Genomic DNA, 20,288 nt, shown 5'->3' with positions numbered 1-20,288 from the left:
GAAAAACTCTAATAAAAATAACTTCGTATTTTTTTGTTATAATTATAATGAATTAAAAAATACAAATAACAACGTTTTCTTAGATTTAAAATTAGTCACATTTTAAATATTTAGGTGGTCCTGGTAAAGGCAGTTACTTTTATACGGATCTGAAAACTAGATCTTGGATACCGGTGTTGCTTGGTTAGGTTTCAACTAACCACAGACCTCAGAAATGGTCAATCTGAGAAGGTAAAAGACTACACTTCATTTATATCCATACATATCATCCTCATTCATTCTCTGAAGTAGTACCTTACGGTGGTTCCGGAGGCTAAACAGAAAATTAAAAAAAGGTAGTCATTAAAAACAATTTTTTTTTAAACAGCTGTTATTTAATGGTGTAGTTGTGTTTATTAAATTTACACATTTGATAATTGTGAAATAAATATTTGTACCAGATTAGTATAAACCTAGTTTCGGATTTGGGAGATAAAACAAAAACATTTTTTGTAAATTATACTAATTTATGCATCATTTTAGTCTCTCTTTTTATCATTTTAGCCGGGCTAATCTAAGCCGTAGAGGAATATAAACATGGATCAACTATCAGCTGAACCAAATGACGATGATGAGACATCGTCTTGCGAGTGTTGTTTTCTACTACTAACCTCTCGGAAACGTGAGTCACTGGCGTCCTCAAGTAGAGACCCAAGAAAAATATCTGGTAGGAAGTTGATTAGAGATAACATTGAAACCGATTAAGGTGAGGTTTCGGAAAATTGATAATGAATGTGAAATTATGGGGGTCTCTAACCAGGTTTCTTCCCATGACAAACTGTATCTGTACCTCTTTTTAGCTTCCGGATCACCGTTAGGTATTGCTCTAAGACGAAATGACAACTTTGTATCGTATGAAAATGCTATACCTTACCGGAATTCGAACTCGGAACCTCTGGATGGAAGGTCGAGTCTCTAACACTGGCGCCATGGGGCCGGCATCGCGAAAATCTTGGGTATTACATACCCCCAACAATGCCTATGATAATTTACTTTTATCGAATTGTTTTGACAACATTTTGATGGAGGATGTCAGCTTTAGTGAGAGCTAGACGAAAACTGTCAGACCTCCGCCAATCATGCTATATGTGATTACTGATGTATTACGGCTTAAAACAAAATAAAAAATAAAAATAATAATTTCTTACAAGGAAAAAACATAATACAAATAAATAGGACTACGTAATGAGGTTTTATATTACTTTAAAATATAATGAAATTTACCTTCTTGCCGAATTGAAAGAATAAAGAATAAATTGATTTGTTTGAAAACGAAACAGTATATAATAATTTTTATATTATTTTATTCTACTCTTTTTTAATGAGTATAGCAATGTTAAGCATCTGAAGTCTAAGCAGGATCAATAAGAATTTCTTACTGTGTGAAAATTAATGTTCATTTTACAGTCGATTCTTCCGAAAACTGAGTGAAGTTTGCGTCGATTTGTACGTTAATATTACATGTATTTCGGTAGATTTAGCATTCTGATACACAACTGTATATTTGACTCGGAGAAGGGAACTGAAAACTATTTCACTTCATAATTTTTCTAATAAACCTGATATGGAATGTTTGTTAATCTTTAAAAAAATGGTGGTCATTATTTTGTTATCGTTTATGTGACCTAACTCACATAAATTCATGTTAGTTGTTCTACATCTATTAGACTAGTTATTAAAAAAATTACTTCAAATAATTCCTATTTTACCCTTTTATCACATTATTAAGAAACTAAATTTGGCTAAATTAGAAGGGTTTTTACTACTATTAAAAAAATTGTAAGATATATTTTTGAAAATTAGACGTAAAAGAATTTCTGATTCCTTTATTCCTCTTTTTATGACATTATATTTTGTTAAGCAGCAAAGTTATCATGAATATATCTGAAAGGGATATTTGATATAAGGAATACAGAAATAGGAAACAACTAACAAAATTTGTTTATATTAAAATAGTTAATTAGGAGGTTAATGCTAAGAAACTATATCCTTTTATTATAATTTTCATTCTCCCAGGACTAGATCAGAAATTTGTTTTTAAAATCGAATTATTATTTTAAAAAATAAGTTATTCGCTTAAAACAATGTTGTAGATATAGCGATAGTGATAAAATGGCAAAAAGCAGTAAGACAGAATATATTTTTTTTCTTTTAAGAAATAGCAAATTTTTGCCAACAAAAAATAATATTTCATTATAAAATTATTCATTTAAAAATTAAATCCTGCATTAAAGGAAATTAAATTCGTATTAAAAAGGACTTTTTTTTAAAGGGAAAAACAAATATAACGAACAAAAAAAAGACATTTAATGAATAAGTAATAAATCTGATCATATATTTAAAATCAATTAAAAAATAAATAAAAGGAATCCGCCAACTAAGTGCATTTGCTTGCATTTATAGTGTTATTTTAGTTGTTTGCGCAGTGTCCACGGTAATGGTAAAGAATTCAAGAAATAAATTCCCTTTCTTTATGTAACGGTATTCAAAAGAGCCGGAGAATTTGGAAGAGAACTAGTTTTATTTAAGAAAATGGTCGTTTACAAAAAGAACGTTGTTCAACCATTCTATTGGTATTGTTACGTTTTCAAAAATAAAAATAAAAAAGGATTTTATTTTCTTAATATGTTAGATACATTTACTTTAACAAACAAAACGATATAACCTGCTAAGTTGGTTACAATATACAAAGAAGTACATAAATATTTTATTCTAAAAAGAAAAGACTGCGTACAGTATTTTTAAAAGCTGCGGAATTCTTCTTTCATTTTTTCCTTGCACTTCCTGCAATCTCGTTATCCTTAATTGCAAATCATTTTATCATTTAATGTAAATCGCGCTGTTTTTATTTGATCAACAAATTAAATTAATCTACAGAAAACGATTTAATTATTTGTACATTTCTATATAATAAAAAGATTAAATTATATTTTTTAGATTTTTATTGATTTCAAATATTGTTTTCTTATAATATGTGCTTATAAATTTTACACAAATAAATTAAAATTATGTAATCATGGATACCAGATAACATATAATAAATATTTAATAAAACTTCATAAAATATTTCATTAAAATAAAAACCGGTGCTTATTTCAAATCATTTATATCATATTGTGATTTATAATACCAAACAAATGACATTAAAATTCAATAGTATTACAAGTACGCGGCAATAATTATAATACATATGACGAAATATTAAAGATGTAATAACTTTTAAGGAACCACTAAAAAAAAATCTGATGTTGGTAACACATGACTTCCTTGTACGCCTATTAAATTACACATACATATTTTTTTAAAACGTAAAGTACATAAAATTTTATTTCATTAGTTCCACTTTTTCTTTTTTTCCATTATTATAATTGAATCATTATTTATCTTAAAAAATATTTTACAATCGGATAATTATTAATAAATCAATATATTTAAATAATAAAAAAAAAAAAATTAAAAAAAGGAGATGAAATCTCATTTTAACCGATATACCCTTGTAAGATAAAATATTTAATTAATTACGCTTTTATTTGGCTATAACACTGGAACCAATGAAAATAAGTACCACTAATGATAAATCGTTGAAAAGCTCTCAATCAGGTCTTATTACTACATTTAAGAAAATGTCCAGTTTTTAGACACTTTTGGTTCAGTCGATTGCAACCAAAAGGGAAGGTACACGACTAGATGTTCAACAGTCCTGAATCCAAAATTTCAACATCCTACGGCTAATAGTTTTTGATTTATGCGAGATACATATGTACGTACAAACATCACGCTGAAACTAGTCAAAATTGATTCAGGGATGGTTAAAAATGGATCTTTTAATTGAAATCTGATAACTGAAATTTTTCGCGATCACAATACTTCCTTTACTTCGTAGAAGGAAGTAAAAAAATCATTGGTGACAAATTTTGTAAACTCTTTTAATTTTGTAAATAAAAGTAAAACAAACAATGGGGATAATAATTTTATTTTCATATAACTAAATAATTATATCAAAATGAAAAAATAATTCATGTGAATTGTTTAATCATACGTATATTTCCCCTTATACAAAAATCACCATTAAGTAGTAAGATAAATTAATATTATAAATGCACAATGAATAAATAAATCGTCATTAAGAAATATAATACATTTATAAACTAGAAATGTTATTATTTTTGTTTTTTTTTTATTTGTCAAAAACAAAAAAGCGCGATCAATCCAACAAGTATTCTAAATTACAACATTGTATTCTAAATTCGATAAACCTCCCATCAAATCGAAAAATATTATCATAAAATAAAAACTACCGATGAAATAATTTTTTTTTTTACAATTAATAATAAAAATTATAAATGATTTCATGAAAATGTAAATATAAAAGTAATAATGTCTTAAATAATTATTTTAGAATTTAATTTACTATTTATTAAAATTGAGATTATTTTATAGGTATAAATGGTAAAATTCCAAAACATAAAATTTATTTAATTATAGTGACAAAAATATTCCTAATGATTAGTAAAAATTCACAAAAGAATTTATAAAATTATCCGTTTAATAAAAGAAAAAGTAAAATAAAAAATCAAAACGTTAAAAATTCTACAAAGAAAAAATTCTTTAGCATTAAAAAGGAACAGAAACACTGTAATATCTTATAACGAGGAGAACAAACAAAAAAGAAGAATAATAAGTTCTTTACGAGAACGGTTGTCAAAACTGTTTCCACTTTTAGAAAGATATGAAGCTGGACGGCCTACATACAAGAATTCAATAATACAATTAGGGAATTTCCCCTATACTAAACAACAGATTCCACCCTCTAATAATGACCGCCTAGTTTCATGGTACAATAAAGTTAAAATCTTTTTAGTAATTATTATTATTATATTATAAGTTTGCTTAAAGTATTAACACTAAAATTTCAAGTTAAACATATATAAAACAAAACACAAAAATATAAATACAAAGTACAATACAGTAAAATATAAATAAAATAATTAAGCGTTAATTTAAAAAAAAAAAAATATGCCTAAATATTAATTATTAAACGATGAAATTACTAGCATTTAAGTAGATGAACTTGTAATATAGTTATGTGTTAATTGTGTAATGAATTAAACCAGCGGCTCTCAAACATTTTTTTAAAATAACGTACCCTTAAGAAACAGAAAATATCTAAATATTAACCTTAAAGAAATGTACTGGTTGCTGAGCAGGCGATCACAACTTTCACTATCTCCTTTTTTCTGTTTAGCCTCCGGAACCACCGTAAGGTATTACTTTAGATGATAAATGAGGATGATAAATGAAATGAAGTAAATGAAGTGTAATCCTGTAGTCACAGGTCGACCATTACAGAGGTGTATGGTCAACTGAAATCCAACCATCAAAGAACACCGGTATCCACGATCTAGTATTCAAAACCATATTAAAGTAACTGCCTTTATTTTGAACCTTAAAACTCTCGACTTCGAAATCAGTTGATTTGCGATGACGAGTTCACCACTAGACCAACCCGTTGGGCTAGTTTTCACTATCTAACGAGCAGTTCTTGTACATGTAGTTGTTAAAACCGATTTGGTACTGTGGGATCTAACTTTGGGGTTCTACAAGCAGCAGCAACGGCGAGGTAATACAGCAATTTCCCAAAAAAATTACTGAGGAGTATGACATAAACGCCTTGATTTGTAAGAAACAGTGAGAGCCACAAATATAAGGATTTACTGTATGTTCGAAAAGAAATACAACGATTTCATATAAAGGACGACTAAACAACCACGCGAATTATTTACCTTTTACCTTCTAGACAATCGTGAAGAAGTTAGAAGGCTAAAACGACTCCACGTGTGGACATTCATGAATTTATGTGATTTGAGTTGGAGCTGCACCAACTGAATGTTACCCACCAATTTATTATTTCACTTCGTTAAATTTTAGTTTTATTTTTAATTTTTTTTCTCTAAGTGTTTTATTGTCTCTTGTTTATTAATCTTTGATTGTTTTTTTTATTCCAGAATTACCAATAGTACTGTTCTCTGTCTTTAACTTTACGCGTGTACTTAACATTGAATGTTCTGTGTAGGAATAAGTAATTTTTGTGGAGCATTCACAGAAGGCTCTCTGCATGTCATTTTATGTGATTATATTTACTTACGATTTCTTTAATATTGTAACCGATTGTATTTCTTATTTGGGGCAAAGAAAAATAGTTCTAAAAAAATACCTTTAGCAGCGTATAATTAGTTAAAGTTAGAAAAATATTAGTGATTTCGATTTTGCCTCAAAATGAAAAGGGGAAAAATGATTAATATTATAAATATTGCATCATATAATTTTATTTCAAAAACCAAATATACAAGATAAATAATTTATAAAATTTAATTAGTTTCGACAAATACGAGTATATTATTATTTATGTAAGTTTTACTTCAATTATTTAATAATTTTAGGTCCTAGAATGAATGAGATTTTCCAAATCTCGATAATAAAAGAATTATTATTATTATTATTATTACTTAAGGCAGATAAGTAAGTATTGTTTGATTGAATGATTTTTATTCTTTTCATAAAAATAAAGATTCACTTCCAACAAAGATATTCCGGAAGAAAAAAAACGGAAACCGTGAAGAGTATCATTTTGACAATTATTTATAATATCCCGGAGAAATAGTAAAGTGTAAATAGTTCTTTTAAAAAGTAAACAATTTATTACATATATTCTTATTATAATTTCTACTTTAAATATTCATTTTCTTATTTTTATAGACATCAATAAATAAGTTTAGTTATACTGTTTCAGAATTTTTCAAATTTAAAAAAAGATTAAAATATTTTTTTCCAGCTAAAATTTCTTCATAAAGTATTAGTAATAAAGATTTTTAAAGAAGTAAAATAATAACTGTGTTATATTATATGTAACAATTATTTATTAAACGTAATAATCAGAAAGGTAAATGGAAAAAATAACACTAAAATAAGCTTAATTTTATTTCATTTAAAAAAGACGATAATAATGGTAAAAACCCTATTATACATAAATTAAACTGGATGATTAATTAAATTTTTAGCAAAAATTATATATATATATATACAATTTAATAAAAATTATGGTTCAAGAAAAATATGATAATAATAAATCCGCCTACAAGAAAAATATCTGGGGAAAAAATGGTTGATTAATTATAATATGTACAGCACAAAGAATAAATAGATATGTACGTTAATAGTAAAAAAAAATTTAAAACCACATTAAAGCATAAAGAAAGATACATAAGAAAAAAAAATAACAAAACAAAACATACAAACATAACAAACATATTAACCTGGGCAGGATGTATAAATCTTAAACTTGGTTGGGACAATAAAAGCAAGATAAATGGATTGAGAAATGTGAAAGAAAGATGGATTCAGAGAACTAAAGTGTAGTATATTCTGTTACTATATTGTATTAGAAACAAAAAAAAAAAAATTTATGTATATATATTTACACTAAATATACATAAAGAAAGATGTTTGTATATAAAAAAAATAAAACTTATTTTTAAGATACAAAATTGCAAATAATATTTACTAATATACTACATTGTTTGGAGGTAATAGAATCAGTCCAGGTTGGGCCTTTTATATAAAAAATAAATTAGATTAGACTTGGAAATTATTATTAAAATATAATTTTATGTTCATAAAACCGGCTAAGAAGTTTATTAGTACAATTCCAGCCTATGAATTATCATAAATTTCGTTGAAACTTCAGTTTAATTATGCGTTTACAGAAAAATAAAAAAATTAAATAAACCCAATTTTAAAAAAATTCAAAAATTTTTTTAAATTTAAAAATGTAATAAAGTCTTCAATGTAACAAAATATACCCTTAAATCTAAATTAAGGTCAATCATATAGTCATAATATTTTTCAATTATAATGATTAAAATTCAATAATCATTTAAAAACATTTTCTAAAAAAGAACAAACGTAGATTATATAAAAAATCCAATGAGACAGATATTTATAAAATGTAAACCCCCATAAAATAGAAAAAATTTGGGCTATCTTTTTTCCGGGCATAGGTATAAGCAGATTTAATTGCTTAGAATCAGAATATTAAAAATATACAAAAAAAATCATAGAAGTTTAGGGTTACACCAATTCTTTTTAAAATTAAATTTATTGTTATATTAATTGATATTATACATACATAAGACCAATTTCACTATTATTTAACCGTAAACATACATAAAAACAAAATTATCACACATTTCTTGCATAACAGAAATAAATCATGAAAGAAATATTAAGACAAACAGCAATATGTTTGTAAAAAAATACATCATTTACCTACTTTTTTACATTATTAAATTTCATTACACTTATTTAAATATTTAAGGTTACACACACATACACATGAACAAACACAAAACCGATTTTTTAATGTATAAGAATATTTGAGATAACATTCTTTTTTTAAATATATTTAAACAGGAACAACTGGTTTATTTATGATAAATTTACAAAGCAATACCCAATTTTTTTTATTTAGTCTAGATTTGAGAAAACTATATAGAACTATGGATAAAAAAAATAAATACTACAAAAAATTTAACACACTAAGGGGTACATATTTCTGAAATATTCTACACCTCATAACCTATTTTATGATGTAATAAAAGTATTTTTATACCGTCGTTGTATGCACATGCGCATATGTATGAATGTTTATATTTAAAAAAAATTACATTGAGTAACAATAAGAATTTGTAAAAGAAAAGTTAATTTTTTTTTAAACTTGATATGTCTACATTACAATAAACCATTACACATTTTGAACATAAATTATTATAAGTGAATAATGCGTAGAATTCATCGCCATTTCAAGGCTAATATTAACTTCTAAAATATATTATTTTGTTGTTACTATTATAAAGCCATAATATTACGTGCAAAGATAATATATATTATAATTTCATTACATTACAAAATAAATAATTTCCTTATTAATCTGTTATCAGAAAAAGATCTATTAAAACAATCTCTTTGTTTTGATTTGTATTATTTTGAGTAAAATCAATAATTAGGTTTTTATTGAATATTTTTAATGATAAATAAAAGAATTTGTATTATTATGTTGAATTACCATATAATAATCACTTCCTGCTTTTTTAACCTTAGTTTTTTTTCAGATTACCACGAATAACTAGGTAATTTCTTAGACATATTTTTATCGGATTAATAATTTTTAGTAAATACAAGGAATATAAATACTATTTTTCAGAATTTATATTTGTTTGACTTATTCATTTAAAAATGAACCAATTATATACATTTCGTAGGAAAGGAACTAGTCATGCGACACATAGCTCTTGATCTACATAATACCTACGTTTTATGTAATACCTGATATTGAACTAATTGAATAACGGATGGACATTTATCAGTTACTCTGATAAGAATCAATTGCCCTGATAACAAATATAACTAAGTAGATTTTTTAAAGATTAAGCTATATCATCAACTGTTTTATAAAGCTTCTAGAGAACTGAAGAGGATTGAGCTATTGTATTAATACTTATGATATTACAGAAAATTCCCTTCGAATAATCTATAAAGTGATAAATTGGATAATTTATTCACTAAAAATGAGGAAGATTGGAATATATTAAAAAAAGAAAATTATATAAATACCACACCATATCACTATACCACTACATCACCATAAATACCACTTTTACCATAAAAACCACAAACACACAGCGCGCGCACAAACACACATACATAGAGTGAATACACATAGTGAGAGTGAGAGAGAGAGTGTATGTGAGAAGGAATCGCCACAGAATATCCGCGTAAGATTCTACACAACCTTCTACACATACTTTCAAAACTTAAGATGCTCTTATAATAATAAAATATATATATATATATATTTATACTAAAAACATTCACAGATATTTGGAATGTATAATTAAAAAGAAAAAAACTAAAGGTAACGAAGATGACTATAGATTAAAACAATTTAGTCTATTAAGTAAGTCTCTATGTACTTTGATGTATCACTTAAAGCTGTTATATGAAGCTTATAGTATCACTTAAAGTTATCATATGAAGCTTATAACTAGTAATTTTATTTATAGTTATAAATCTACAGGAAAAAACAAGAATGAAGACCGAGGTTGTGATAGTTAGATAAATTGCTTGATTTAACCGCTGAATACGATATATTTCAAGTTTGTTCATTTTTTTAACTTTCGAATGATTAACAAAACTACCAAACCTAACGTTTTTTGAGCTGGCACAGATAGTAACTACCTGTGCTTAGTGCAGAAGATCAACCGATTGAAACATAGTCCTCTCTCAATTCTACAGTTCTGTATCCTGTTCCCCGTTTGTTGTAATACTCTAATTAAACAATACATTGGGACTGTGTATTTAGAAAGTAACCTACGGTAGCTACATGTATACTGTAATTAAACGAAGAAGGAAGGCTATACGTACGGGTTCAACGAAATCAAAAGCTGATATTCTGAAAAAAGTGGCACTTTATACTAAACTTCAGACTCAGGTCAAAGAAAAATAATTGTAATACGAAATTTTAAACATATTTCTTGAAATTAAGAACTAGTCGAAGTAAGTAGGTCAATTACGAATGAAAAACGTAGGATTGGATTTAGATTTTCAAAAAAACCAACTAAATATATATTTTAATGTATTTTTACTCTATTTTTCTGATAAATTCACTAGAATAGTGATTCAAAAGTATTTTTTTAAATATGCATACATGTATTTTTTAAATACTGGACGTAAAAATGTAAGTTAAACGCAAATTATAACCCAACAAGAAGAAAACAGTTTTTTAATTTTTATAAAACTTTCAGAAAATCCGCTACATCTTCATTGGAATTCTAAAAATGACGTCGATATAGCATAAATATGACTGATATAAAAGGTTATTTTGAGCATCAAATGAAATTAGTGCGGGTTCTCTCATAATATTATAATAATGCATAATAAAGGAGTTTATAAAAGAAACATTTTAAATTAGGCCACTGTAAATTAATACAACAAATTTAGTTCGCGGTGTGGGTATCAGGGCTCTACGTACATAATTATTAAGGTAGACTAAGTCATTTTAATAGTATGTAATATTTAATATATTAATATTAAAAGAAATTCTGATGGTAATTTCCTTTACAGCTTTCTGTTTGTACTACTAACTTTTCTGAGCAATAATTAATCAGGTGATTCTACATTACTTTACTTAAATGAGATACGAACTATAACATATTAAGAAATGTAATTACTAGAGAATACGTAAAATATATCCTCTATAATTATAGTTTATATATCCTCTACAATTATAGTAATATAGTTATTTAGATAAACATTTTAATTAAGGAAATACATTATGCAAAATAAAATATTACATTCTTATCGAAATATATGAATATTTATTCATATTTATAATGGAAAAATTTTCATTCAGATATAGATCATACGAATATTTATTTATGAATTAATATATATTTTTCGTTACCGCATAAGTAAAATAATCAAAGCGCTTTAACTTATCATGCATTAAATGATAATTCAAGTAGAAAACTACTAAAATATTTATTAACTATTGTAATAAATAATAAAATTTACGTCGTTTTATATTTTTATTTAAAAATCTTTTTGTTTAAAAAATTCATTAATTAAATTTTTATAATGAATTCTAAAAATAGAAATTCTTCTATTATAGATATCTGGCCAAAAATTATATTTTTCAATACTTTTAAATACGAATAATATAAATATCATTAAAATTAATAATACATATTTATAACTTAAATAAAACTCAACCATAACTCACCAAATACTTCTATATGTAGATATGTCTAAAGGTCTAACGCATTTCATGTACATGCCGTTTATCTCACCTGCAAAAAAATTATAAATTTTTATTAAGTAACCATAATAAATTAAAATAAATATATTTTGCTTATTTATACAACGAATTGATAACAAATACTTTATATTTATTAAAGTTAAAGATAATTGAAAACTAATAACCTTTTCTTTTCGATTGTCATAATTCTTACCGCGATCAAGATAGAATTTTGCCTTTATAATAAGAAATGAAAATTATAATAAGAAAATTTGGTTTAAATAACCATTTACAAGAAACGTACCGTCTGAATCTATACGTTATAATCTAACAATACAATAATAAATTAATAAATATAGAAATCTCTTAAATAAATAATTGCAAAAGAGAATCAAATTAAAAACAATAACAAAAAAAATATATTAGTATAAAGTGGGTATTTTAGAAATAATTATTTTCAATTTAAAATAAATACTACCAAAGCACGTTGATAAAGTGACATCGTTGTAGAGAAAGTAAAATTACAAGACGATTAGCATCAGTAGATTTCAACAGAGCATATAAACAATAGTTTTCTCCTGTTGGCCAGCCAGTTAAAAGTAATTTGTACCCTAATTTACCTTCGCAATTTTCCAATTATTCATGTCACATTTAAAGTTTTCCTGGACAATTACGTTACAAAAGAACTTCTATAAAATAAAAACGGAACAAAAAAAAAAATAGAAAATAAAATAAAAGAACATGGTCAGAATTATTTCATTCATTATCTTGTAGTAGTAATAGTAATAATATTAATAATAATGACAGTAAAATAATAATAATAAAAACAACAATAGCTCTACTGAATTTTCTATTCTTACGATTACGAAAATTTTATAGTTTCAAAACAAGTATAAAATATAGTAGAAAATGAAGAGAAACCAGAACTATCAGAAGTATATCTTTTGTTGTAATAGTTGCATAATGAAAGATTATCCGAATTACGTATGAACACTCTTTTTATATTTTCGAATAAATATATAAATATAATAGCTATAAATTTTAAAGTTATTATCTAGCGTAGTAAAAGTAAAACAGTTTTACTATACCAAGTTTTATAAGGTAATTTGAGGCATGAAATGATTTTCCACTTGTATTCTTCCGTAAGGGAATACTCTACGAATGCTAAGCCCACCAAAATAAAACAGATATTCAGCCCACATGTAAAAATGTCACCACGTTCATCATTATTTTCATAAAAAGCAATTCTGACATGATAGTTCTTTATCACATGATTTATATCCGCATCAGCCATAAAAAAGATTAAACAGGCATTCTATATTGTAGTATTTAAATCTTTTTTTCTTTTAACAGATAATAATAAGAGATTATCTATAATTAGATTTCGTTTATAGTTAAATTACAGTAACAATAGAACTAACAATATTCCATAATTAAAAATTATAAAAACATATAACATGATTTCAATTTTTCTTTCAAATAAATATAAAAATGACATATTAAGATTCCGGAAGTTATTTATAAGTAAAGTTTAAAAAAATTCTCATCACTTAATTACAATACAATGAAAATATAGATAACAAAAGCAAAAATTTAAAGGGAATAATAGCAGAGAAAAATTATGATCAGGGCATGATTAAAGCGAATCAAAGTAATATTAACAAACATCGAAAGCAGATTATTTTTAAAACAATAAAATAAAAATAACAATAATATATATACATTTATGGTGTGTATTTTAAAATACTACTCTTAATAATAATATAACTAATACTGCTATAATAATAATAATAATGATAAATAATAAAATTTTAGATTAAATGAACAAACTTTATCTCAAAATGTTACAACGACTTTAAATTAGTACATGCAATACATTGTCTTTATTATGAAATATTAATTAACTATTATCTATATATATATTTTTTTAAAAGAAATAAAAGTTAGTTAAATTAATTAGAATATCGAGAAATTACGTATCATTCATTATCCAATTAATTTTCTTAATAGCCTGAACAAATATTAATTAAAAGTCTTGTTCAGGTCTAATTTAACAACAAGCGTACGTTACACTGTTTAATGAATAGAATATTCAGAATTAAAACGACAACGTAATAAGTTAATTTTTATTTATTATTATTTTTTTATCTCTACATAATATAATAACTTGAATTTTATAAATGAAATTAATTCTTTCATTTAGTTTCTTATTGTTTTCGGTTAAAAACAGAAATAGACTAAAAATAAAAACTCAAATAATTTCATCTTTTTTTTTTTATAAAAGAAAACTTATAAGGGATTAATTTGATAATACACTAATGCTTATGAAATTTAAAACATGACGAAAAAGTTAATTGAAAAAAAAGAAAGGAATTTATGTTTTTTTTAATAGAAAAAAGTGGATAAAAAAGTCATTGTGTTTGAGTAGGTGTATATTTATAAACATGTCTAAGCAACAATAAGATGTACATAAATGATATTATATTAGCAAAACGTTTAATTTATAAAAGCTATCAGAATTTCCGGTCCCAATCATTTTTTTTTAGACTAATCTTGGGAATACCTATCTCTCCTATTTAGAAACTTCTATAATAAAAAAAAAAACATATATTTAAGAAAATAATTAGGATATTCGATAAGAATTATGATTTTAAACTTTAAAGTTGTTAAATTAGAATCTTCAGTGTTCAGTTTTATTTCTCAAAAGAAACCAGTTAATAGATAATTTCTATATTAAGAATGAAACGAAATTATTTTTAAAAAATATTTCGTTAGAATTAATCGAAAAAATAACCACTTTATTTATCGTTCGTTTATTTAATATTAATAAATACAATAGCAAAATATTCTTAATGAAGCAGTAGAAAAAACTTATAATTCAAGACTTAATTCTTAAAGTTTAAATAATTAACCAAAATATAAAAATTTTACTTAGTTTTTTTATTAATTTGGTAACTACGATGGAAGATTTACAACAAGCTCAACAATGATATGTTTTTATATTATACTCACAAAAATATTAATTTAAAAAAATATATTTTTTTTTTATAAGACTTTATTCATAACTGTAAAAGAAACAACCAGGGAATCTGATAAACATTAAAATTACTTGAAAAAACTTTAAGGAGACCGAACCTACAGTATCTCAACAAGGTTGAAGGTTAATTAATTTAGATAAAATGAAACATATTTTAAATAGATTACGTCTTATGATATCTCATTCTATTTTAGTTTTAATCAGTTGATCGGTAGATTTAACATTTGTATATAATTAGTTGCGTTTACAATTTAGTTACCTTTAAACTTAGGAATATATACGTTAAAAATCGTTGTTTACGTACTATGTAATACTCAAGTAAGAGTGTTATATTATTGTATTTATTAGAAAAAAGGATTCACGAGTTACTGTCATTAGTAGTTTCAATCGAAAACATTGTATTTTAAATATAATAAATAGTTCGGAACTTCAATAAATTTGGCTGTCAAGTAGTCTACCTAAAAGTATCATTTTTTTATAAATAAAACTTGAGTTTTAGAAATAACTTGAAAATCAAAAAAATATAATCGCTTGTATCTAGAGCTTAAGTTTTTACGTTTAGAAATAAAATGCTGATTCTCAAAATTGGTAATTTATTGAAGCACAATCCCAGAAAAATCATTTAATCAGTATGATGTAGGGTTACCATGTAAATTGATACACACATTTGATGTCGCAAAGTAAAAGTTGAACTTAACAGATAGTATCACAGTAATCGTTACCACCGAATTAAAATTAACCTAAAATTTACACGTATTTCATATATTACAAGGAAGATATTAATTTAATATATTATTTTAAATAATAGCCACTTCCTTTTGTCACATCTATATTTTGGTTTTCCCTGTATACATCTACATTCATAATACGTTATTTTTAAACATAAATTATGTATAAATTACAAAAATTGCGGTTATATAACAATAAATACTGCATCAAAAATTACACATTTAATGTATAATTTTATATATTACGTAATATTATATATTATGATATTTATTTATGATAATAATCACCCGATTTCTATCTAACAAACAACTTTAGAAAGAAAATGAAATTTGAGAACCAAAAATGAAAGATAATTAACTATCGATAAACTCAGTCATAACATATAAATTAATCAAATAATGATTAATTAAATAATACATTATTAATTAGTTTCATTATTGTATTTATTAATAGTAAATGACAATATAATTATTAGCAGACTATAATTAAATATTAATTAATATTTTTTTAATAATTTATACACGTAACATATTTTTCATAAAATTGAAAAAAAATCCAACAGGAATAACAAAAACCTAGGATAATTTTTAAAACTAAGGTAATAGAAGGAATAAGAATAGACTTTGACTTAAATTAATCAGTGCGTTAAGTTACAAAATAAAAAACAAATTTTTAAATAAAAATACTGAGAATTTAAGCGTAAAGAAGAAATACACAATATAGCATTAAATAAATGACGTAAAATTGAAAAAGTAAAATAGAAATAATTTTTTATCATTACCAGAAAAAGTATTACATTAATAAGATTGATACACATTAAGCTTTTCCTTTTACGGAGTTCTTTCCAAATTATTTTTTTCAAACATTTAATGAAATAATTTTAGAGTTTACGTTTTTGTAAGTAGGGTTACTAATTTGAAATCACTAGTAAACCTTTAGTATGTTTATTATTTTCATCACATTTTGTATTGGAATTCTATACAATAAATTATACGTTTATTTATTTATTTAATATTGAATACAATGAAATAATAAATTACGTTTTTTTTTGTTAACAAACACAATATAAAAAAAATATAGATTTTCTATAAAAAAAAGTATTAATTACTGAAACCGGAAAGGAAACTGATAAGTAATTAAAACTGATTGTAAAGTGAAAAAAATATAAGCTGATATATTGATAATCAAACTAATTTTTAGATTTTTTAAAAGTTTTCCTTAAAAATAGTTATAATTTAAAATAAATATTTAATACAAGAGAAATATAATTTAAAAAAAAAACATGCTTTATTCTTATTTTTAATTCCAAATTAATGACAACTAAAAATGTTTATTTTCGTTTATAAACGAAAAGAATATTCTATCATAATCATGAACCAAAAGTTAAGTATGCTAATAAAACAGAATATCTTTAAATAAAAAATCATAAAATATACAATTAAATAATTCAATAACGTAATCTATTTAATTATTTTAGAAAAAATCAATAAATTTGAATAAAACTGAATCCAATTTTTGTATGGTTTTATAAAAGCAATATTTTTGGAACAAAGATCTTAAACTCAAACTGCTAAAAATGTCTTAGTATTACAAAAAAGAGAGAAATTAAGCAATTACGAAATTACGCTATTACAAAATATAGAAAATGTAATTTAGTTTAAAAAATAAACAATGAACATTATAAAGGAAATGTATCAATAAAAATCTTTAACAAGAATTTAATTTTTAAAACATACACAATAATTAACATACAACTCTTTTGTTTAGATTTTTATTTTATAAAAAAAAAACAATTTATTACTGTTAGGTTATTGGTTCTTGCCGGCCTCCGTGGCGCGAGTGGTAGCGTCTCCGCCTCGGCCTTTCCCCCGGAGGGGTTCGAATCCCGGTCAGGCATGGCATTTTTCACACACGGAAAGAATTGCTTGACTCCGGAGGTTACTGGTTCTTAATAGTTTTTTTAAAAATAAAATGATTGAAAACGCATTTACTGGATGTATATTTTTTCATTTTGAAAAAAATTTCACGTGTAATTGACAAATAGATTTATTGATATGATTCACTGGAAATACTAATACAAGAAAAAATTAAATTTTCGCAAAGATTAATAAAACTGTATAAATCACAATTTTGGGTAAATAATATTCTAATATGTTTGACTAACATCAATACTTTAACTGACTTAAAACAATTTAGAAATCAGAGTGTTAAGCTAAATAATTAGACTACTAATTTTATATAATAATAAACTCATTTAGAAAATTAGTAATTTTTTTATAGCTAAATGAAATTTAAAAAAAAATATTTAACTTACGATTACGTTAAGGCAAACATTAAAAATAGTGCATAAACCATTAAAAAATTGAATAAAAAGACAAAAAAGGTTAGGAATTGAACGAATATTTAAACGTTACTAGGAATTTAAAAAAGGTATACACAGCGTAAATAGATTTATTGATATGATTCACTGGAAATACTAATACAAGAAAAAATTAAATTTTCGCAAAGATTAATAAAACTGTATAAATCACAATTTTGGGTAAATAATATTCTAATATGTTTGACTAACATCAATACTTTAACTGACTTAAAACAATTTAGAAATCAGAGTGTTAAGCTAAATAATTAGACTACTAATTTTATATAATAATAAACTCATTTAGAAAATTAGTAATTTTTTTATAGCTAAATGAAATTTAAAAAAAAATATTTAACTTACGATTACGTTAAGGCAAACATTAAAAATAGTGCATAAACCATTAAAAAATTGAATAAAAAGACAAAAAAGGTTAGGAATTGAACGAATATTTAAACGTTACTAGGAATTTAAAAAAGGTATACACAGCGTAAATAAAACTGGCTGGGCAGTATGAGGTAGAGAGAAGTAGAAAATCAGAAAACAACTATGAAGAAAATACCCATATGAAGTTTATAAATCAGGTAGATCTTCAAAAAAAAAGCATAAGTAATTATAAGGAATTTTTAATTTACCCTTTATAAATAAACCGACGGGAATGAACAAGTAAATAAAAACATTTAAAAAAATCATATAACATACATTAAAAGAGATTCTCTTAATGAAGTCGCCTGACATCAAACACTCCTATTTTTTAATTTGGAAAGACAAATGATATCTTAGGTAAAAGTCTTAATTTATATAACAATTCTGAGGAAATTTTACAAATCGCAAATGTAGAAAAATATTTATATAACCAATCAAATACTAATTATATGTATATAAATTGCCAAAATAAGAATAGTTATTTTTAAATTCTTATAATTACACAATTTACATGTTCAACAAATACCTATTTAATTATTATAGAAGAAAGAGCATACTGGGTGAGAATATTTAAATATTCACGTAATTATTGACATAATTAAAATAATTTCCTGATATAAATGCAAGCAATTAATTATAACGGTTAATGCCAATGATTATGCCGTTATATAAACTATTTCAATATGCCTCCTAAAAGTTTTCAAATTACTAATATACATCAATGATACAAATAATAATAATAATATTTACTATTATACAAACTCATCTATATTTAGTTCACAGAAAAATATAAAATTTCATGATGTCTAGTTTTTAACTTTTGAATTAACGTTTGAATGATTTGTTTTTAGTAAAAAAAAATTGGTAAAGAGATATTTAGATTTTTAAAAGGTTTTTTTTTATAATTTAACAAAATTTAATTATCAAAAAAAGATTCAGTTGAAGTCAGTTTTACATCGAAATGGATTATTATTGACAAAATTATTTATAAGAATTACAAGAAGTTCAAGTACACCGAAGAATTCAGTTACACTGATAGAAAGAGAAAGAATAAATAAGAGTAAAAGAGGGTTCGAGAAAGAGGTGAGGTAGTTACGAACATGATTTCACGTTATTAGAAGAAACAAGTTTTACTTTGTAAGTACGGTACGAAACAGTTTTATATCTATTCAGTTTTAAAAGGATATATTTACCCTTTACATACCTTATTGATATTATCTATTAGAAAATGGAGTAAATTTACACAGATTGTACAAACTAGTTAGATTACAGGAGAACTGAAACTGGATATATCTCCTTACGTTAATACAAGAAAAAGCGTGCAGTATATAATATTATTTAATAAAAATATAAGTATACGAACGATTCCTATACGGCAAGAATTACTCAGTAATATATTTTTTGAAAATAATACCATAATAAGGAATTAAAAGAGTTAAAATCAATGTTTCAAACAGTTTGGAAACATAAGTAATTAATTTAAGTTTTTTATTTCATCAGAAAAAGAAATTAAAAATTAGTAGCACTACGTTTTGATGATGAAAATTATATAAAAGGAGTATTACAATGGAATTTTGTTGAAATTAAACTCTTAACTGAATAAATTTCTAAAATATAGGTTCAAAAAAGATTAATTTTAATTAGATAAAACGGTTTTGAAAAAATAATTAACGAAGCTCTAATTTTCAGCCAATTTCCTTCAATTACTAAAGCAAATTTTAAAAATAATATTCAAAATTATCTAACATTTGATTACACACGGATTATTTTTCGTCCTTATTTGCCTCTTTCGACCTAAAATTGTGAATTAGAAAAGTTATTTTATCTTCAAGAAATGTTAATATAGACCT

General features: G+C 24.2%; 1 protein-coding gene across 5 annotated transcripts in view; it reads right to left on the bottom strand.

Moving 5' to 3' along the window:
* The window catches only part of zfh2 (Zn finger homeodomain 2), a 131,194-nt gene that overhangs the window by 68,009 nt on the left and 42,897 nt on the right, over positions 1–20,288 (bottom strand). The window contains exon 1 of one of the 5 annotated variants that reach the window (XR_012756913.1): positions 11,876–11,920. The exons of the other annotated variants lie outside the window; for them this stretch is intronic. The gene's annotated coding sequence lies outside the window, so the exon portion shown is untranslated. Of the gene's footprint in view, positions 1–11,875; positions 11,921–20,288 lie in introns of those variants that run through there. 5 annotated transcript variants of the gene reach the window in all.

Source organism: Lycorma delicatula, chromosome 6 (assembly GCF_047948215.1).
Source record: "Lycorma delicatula isolate Av1 chromosome 6, ASM4794821v1, whole genome shotgun sequence".
NCBI lineage: Eukaryota > Metazoa > Arthropoda > Insecta > Hemiptera > Fulgoridae > Lycorma > Lycorma delicatula.
The sequence above is the reverse complement of the archived record's forward strand: the minus strand, read 5'-3'. Positions and strand labels throughout refer to the sequence as shown.